Source organism: Octodon degus, unplaced genomic scaffold, assembly GCF_000260255.1.
Source record: "Octodon degus isolate 3935 unplaced genomic scaffold, OctDeg1.0 scaffold00107, whole genome shotgun sequence".
NCBI lineage: Eukaryota > Metazoa > Chordata > Mammalia > Rodentia > Octodontidae > Octodon > Octodon degus.
The window spans coordinates 1,204,164-1,210,285 of NW_004524683.1; the positions used below are offsets into that span (position 1 = coordinate 1,204,164).

The 6,122-nt window shown below is 42.5% G+C and overlaps 1 pseudogene; it reads right to left on the bottom strand.

Moving 5' to 3' along the window:
- Nucleotides 1-1,775: 1,775 nt before the first annotated feature.
- Nucleotides 1,776-3,802, bottom strand: LOC101581184 (annotated as a pseudogene).
- Between the last annotated feature and the right edge of the window lie 2,320 nt (nucleotides 3,803-6,122).

Consider the following 6,122-nt stretch of genomic DNA (forward strand, 5'->3'; position numbering starts at 1 on the left):
AAAAAAAAAAAAAAAGAAAGAAACAGAGTTTCATTATATAATCCAGACTGGCCTTCAACTTGCTTATACAGCCCAGGCTGGCCTCAAACTCAAGCATGCACCACCATGCCTGGTTTAGTACCTTAGTTTCAAACACACTGTATAAATCTCTATGACTAGAGATGTATATCCATCCAAAGACAAAATATGCTATAAAACTAAACTTTAAATTTTAATACTTGAGGGCCGGCCAGATAGCTCTGCAGACTAAAGCGCCTGCTTAGGCAGGACATAGCAACTGGGGTTCAATCCCCAGCTTGCCCTGCCAGCCCCACCCCTTGGGCACACTCTAACGGTGATTGAGACTGGGTGTAAGGGTGCACACCTGTAATCCCAGTGCTTGGGAGGCTGAAAACAGGAGAATCACTACAAGTCTGATCTATGCAGTGAGAGCCTGTAGACCCTGTAGACCTTGTACTAAACACAATAAATAAATAATTTTAATACTAAAGTCTGGAATGGTGGTACATGACTGTTATCTCAGTACTTGAGAGTCTGAAGCAGGAGGATCATTGTGAGTCTGAGGCCAACCTGGGCTACAAAGTAAACTCAAGGCCAACCTGAACTGCATTGGGAGACCTAGTACCAAAAAGACCAAAAAAAAAAAAAAAAAGTTTAGTACCACTAAGTACATAACAGGTGCTCTCTTTTATACAATATACAGGGGCCGGGGAGATAGCTCAGTAGAATAAGCGCCTGCCTGGCAAGTGCAAGGTCCTGAGTTCATTCAATGCCTGCTACTACAAAAATAAATAAATGAATAAATAATAAAAATATACAATATACATCTAGACCTTAGAAATCTATTGCTGGGGCCGGGGAGATGGCTCAGTGGAATAAGCACTTGCCTGGCAAGCTCAGGGGCCTGAGTTCAATCCCCGGTTCCGCAAAAAAGAAAAAAAAAAAAGAAAAGAAAAGAAATCTATTGCCTTTGATTAAACATTTTGTTATAATTAAATGAAATGTACCAGTATATTGTTTAATAAATCTGGTCATGGTCATTTGTGTTTCCTAAATTTATATGAGCTTTAAAGATGTTCTTTTATTCTTTTCAGCACAGTGATGGTGGTAAATTTTTTCAGTTTTGAGCATCTGGGTTTCCCTTACTTGTGTTCCAGCTACCTGTGATAAAGTCTACCTGCCAACTCAACAGGAGACAGTCAGCCAGATGGTATGGGTACCTTTTGATACTTATGTTTATGTGATAGGTATGTAACTGTATTAGAATTACTTGAAGATTATGTGGTCCAAACAATGTCACTTTAATAGAGTTTAGACAATAACAGTTAAGGACATCTATAAACAAGTACATCCTACTTTTTTTTTTTTCTTTTTCTTTTTTTGGTGGAACTGGGGATTGAACTCAGGCCCTTGTGCTTGCCAGGCAAGTGCTAATTCTACTGAGCTATCTCTCTGGCCCCAGTACATTCTACTTAAATGGAACTTTTTTTTTTTTTTTTGTACCAGAAATCAAACTCAGGACCTTACACCTGCCAGTGGCACTCTATTAAAAGGTCACAATTTTTTTTTCAGAGTGAAAACGGTTATTGGGAGGGATTTCATTTAGACTCTCATATCACACACATGAGAAAGAGACTAACTGTGTTTCTAAAGAGGAAGAAGGGCTGGCACAGGGCCTGAATCGTAGGGGACAGGCAGCTCCAGCTGGACGAGTGCAGTATAAACTTAGGGTGGATAAGGCCACTGCTCACCACCCTCCCAGGGAAGTTTAGTGGCTAAAATACTGCTACTCTAACCCCCACCCCAAAGTCAGCAGCCCAAGGGAAGACTGGTTCTCCAGTAGAAGAGAACCAGTGGGTGGTGGCAGCAGGGGGAGAAACAGTGTCCTGCTGTCTCTTACTGCTCCTGCGGGTTTCTCTGCGGTTACTGACAGGATTGCTGGAGGAGCCAGGAGGGCCAGCTTCTGTGTGGCTGGGCTGGCTTTGAGTGATCTGGGTGCTGGGTGGGTGGGAGGGAGGGTGAGGGGGATGTGGGCTGCTGCCAGGGCCTGGCATGGCGCTCGGTCCATTCCCATTCTGGCTCTCAGAAGCTTGAGAGACTGCAGGGGGTCCGGTGGCAGCCTGGGTGGCTGTAGGGCTGCTGTCATTCTGTACAGCTTTGTTGGGCACCTGCTGGGTGCTGTACTCTGGATTGGGCTCACTGAAGTTAGGAACCTCAGAATAAACCGTGCAGAATTCTCCAATCTTCTGCAGATCACCACCACTGCCAACGTATAGTGTCAGACAACCTTTGCACACTGAGGCATACCCTTTGGTGAGTCGGATAATACCCCCAGGTCGGATCAGGTTGCCCACTTTTCCCAAACAGAAATATTGATGCTGCCAGTCTTGTCAGCCACTTTGCAGGTCCGAACCTCATGCCCGTCCTTTGTCTTGGTCACTTGGCCTGTCTCCAGCACAACGAACATAAGGTTCAGAGTCTCCAGTTCGGGCTTGATATCCTTCACGAAGGTTTCCGTAGTCTGGCTGCTGGAGCCTCGGTACCCCACAAACCAAGCTAGGATCGAGCAGCCTCGGCCCTTCTAGCTTTATAGAAGGTTAGTAGTGAACTTCCCTGAGGACCTCAAACTTCAAGATTCACGTTTGGGGGTCTCTGGATGAGATGCTTCGGGACTGGAAGGCCCCCTGCCGGAATGCTCTTTCGGTCTCACCTCCTAAGTAGGGAGCCCTTGAAGACGGGTGGAGAATCTGGTGCAGAGCCAAGGAATGGAATCTTACTCCCCAGACCTTCCCGAACCCTCATCCGGAGGAACGACCTGAGGCTTGATCCATCTTCTCCCCCACCCACAGCCCACCACCCGCCCAGTCAGCCCGCCAGACTGTACACGCCGCTCAAAAGGTCACAAATTTAGATAAAAGTTCCTTTGCATCATTTAATATTTTATCATTGGACAAAGGTAGCTAACTAAAAAGTTATTTTATAATAAAAATTTATTTATTTTCTTTCTTGTCAAATTTTATTATTTTGAAAATTTTTTAAATATTTTTCTTTCTTTCTGTGTGTGTGTGTGTGTGTGTGTGTGTGTGTGGCCAGCTCAGCCCACCAGGGGGCGGGGCTGGCTGGCATGTGGTGCTGGGGGATTGAACCACGGTCCCTGTGCTTTGCTAAGCTTGTTCTAAGTAGGTGCTTTAGACCACTGAGCCATCTCACCAGCCCCTCTTGTCAAAAATTTAAATAAATACATTTCAGAGAGAGCAAGCCCAATTTTTCTAATATAATGCCATGATTGTTATGCTAACATGTTTGGTCATTTCAAAATTTATTTATTTATTTATTTTTTAAAATGTGTTTGGTTGTTGCAGTGCCTCTAAGTACATCTTGGACTTGTTGTGATCCTCCTGCTTTCAGCTTCCCCAGCGCTGGGATCACAGGCTGCACCACTACTCCAACTGCTCAGCCTGCCTGGGGGCGGGGCTGGTACAGCATGTGGTGCCAGGGATTGAACCACGGTCCCTGCGTTTGCCTAAGCTTTCCTAAGCAGGCTCTTTAGTCCGCTGAGCAATCTTGCCAGCCCTTGGATTTTTTTTTTTTTTTTAGTGGTACATTTTTCCTTTTTCTTATTCATACATTTTAGATATACATAGTGATAACATTCATCTTGGGAAATTTGTACCTATCCATGATACACTTTGCTTCTTTTTTTCTCATTCCCCTTTCCTGCCTCTAACCACCCTTTTCAGCCTTACTTACATAAGCTTTCTTTCCATTTTTTCCTTATAATCTCTTTTTGGTCTTGTCCCATGTTTCCTTTTCCCCTCCCCCTTTCTGTTCCTCTTCTCAGTTGAGCATTTTCTTTCCATTTCCTAGTATCTTGTTATATATTGGTCTCTATTTATACTTTTGGTTTCTCACACCAGAGAATCAATATTATATTTAAACATGTGTGTCTGATTTACTTCACTTAAGAGTATGGTCTAGAGGCCAGGGAGATGGCTTAGTAGAATAAGTGCTTCCCTGGCAAGCGCGAGGGCCTGAGTTCACTCCCTGGTTCTGAAGGGGAAAACAAAATCCCACTTCCACCAAAAAATAAATAAATAAAAATTTAAAAAATTAAGAGTATGGTCTAAAAGCGCATCCATCTAGCTAGAAATGTTTCAAGCTTATCCTTTTTGGCAGAGTAATACTATTTTGTATTTAAAAAGCTTTATCCTTTCATCAGTTGATAGGCATTTGCTGTTGTTTGTTTGTTTGTTGTTATTGTTGTTTTGAGACAGGGTCCCTATACATTTCAGGGTGGCCATGAACTCAATTAGCAGACCCAGATGGTCTCAAACTCACAATGATCCTCCCTCCTCAGCCTCCTGAGTGCTGGAATTATAGGCGTGAGCCACCATGCCCAGCCAATAGTTATAATCCTTTCAGGAAGATACCAAAATGGGAAATAGCTCAGTGGAATGGAACCTCTAGTTTTAGTGTTTTCAGGAATCACCCTAGTAATTTCCACAGTAGTTGCACCAGCCTACACTCCCACCAACAGTGCAGAAAGGTTCCTTGTTCAATGCAGCTCTCATAGTATTTGTTATTGTTTGATTTCTTGATAACAGTCATTCTTTCTGGAATGACATAGAACCTCAGCATTGTTTTAATTTGTATCTCTTACAAATTAAGAGCTGTTGACCTTTTTTAAAAAAAATTATTTATTTATTTTTTATTTATTTATTTTGCGGAACTGGGGATTGAGCTCAGGCCCTTGCACTTGCCAGGGAAGCGCTTATTCTACTGAGCCATCTCCCTGGCCCCGACCTTCTTTTTTTTAACCGGGAAAAATAAGTATTTATTTAGAATTAGCCAGCTGGACTCAGTTTCAATGATCCCAATTTTGTTGGCAACATCCAATGCATCATAATCAGGAGCCAGTCGAACATATGCCTTTTTCTCCCCATCAGGCCTGATTAGGCTATTGACCTTGGCAACATCGGTGTCATACAGCTTCTTTACAGCTTGTTTGATTTGGTGCTTTGACATCCACAATGAACACAAGTGTGTTGTTGTCCTCGATCTTTTTCATGGCTGACTCTGTGGTCAGGGGGAACTTGATGATGGCGTAGTGGTCGAGCTTGTTTCTCCTGGGGGCACTTTTCTGAGGGTATTTGGGCTGCCCCTGGAGCCGCAGTGCCTTGGGATGGCGGAAGGTGGGTGATATTTGTATCTTCTTTTTGTGGCTGTGGATGCCTTTCAGCACAGTCTTCTTGGCCTTCAAATCTTTTGCTTTGGCTTCAGCTTTGGAGGGGCAGGGGCTTCCTTCTTCACTTTTGGAGCCATCTTGATAAAAAGGTTTGACCATTTTTTAATATATTTATTTGCCATTTCTACTTCTTCACCTGAGAGGTATCTCTTCATTTCACATGCCCGTTTTTTGATTGGGTCTTTAAATTTTGGGCATCTGATTTTTTTGAATTCTTTGTGTATTCTAGATTTTAATCCTCAATCTGAGGAATAGCTGGCAGAAATTTATTTCCCACCCTGTGGGTTATCTTTTCATTCTGTGGTGGTTTCTTATGTGCAAAGCTTTTTAATAAGATGATATCCCAATTGTCAAGTTTCTGTAATATTTCTCATGCGATCAGGGTTTTGTTTATGAAATCTTTGCCTATATCAGTTGCTTCAAAAGTTCTACTTTGGGGCTGGGGAGATGGCTCAGTGGAATAAGCACTTCCCTGGCAAGCACAAGGGCCTGAGTTTAATCACTGGTTCCTAAAAAAAAAAAAAAAAAAAAAAAAAAGACTTCTACTTTTTCTCTTCCAGTAGATTTAGTGTTTCCAGTTTAGCACTTATTTATTTTTTCTTAGTCTCAGCAGCACATGAAATATTTTACTATTTAGATCTTGGATTCATTCAATTTTAGTTTAATGCATGGTGAAAGATATGGGTCTCATTTTAATCTTCAGCAAATGGAAAGCCAATTTTTCACCAATGCTTATTAAAGAGGCTATTTTCTTCCAGTGAAGGTGTTTGACATTTTTGTCAAAGATAATGTAGGTGGGCTGGTGAGATGGCTCTGTGGTCTAAAGCATCTACTTAGAACAAACTAAGCTAAGCAAAGCACAGGGACTGCGGTTCAA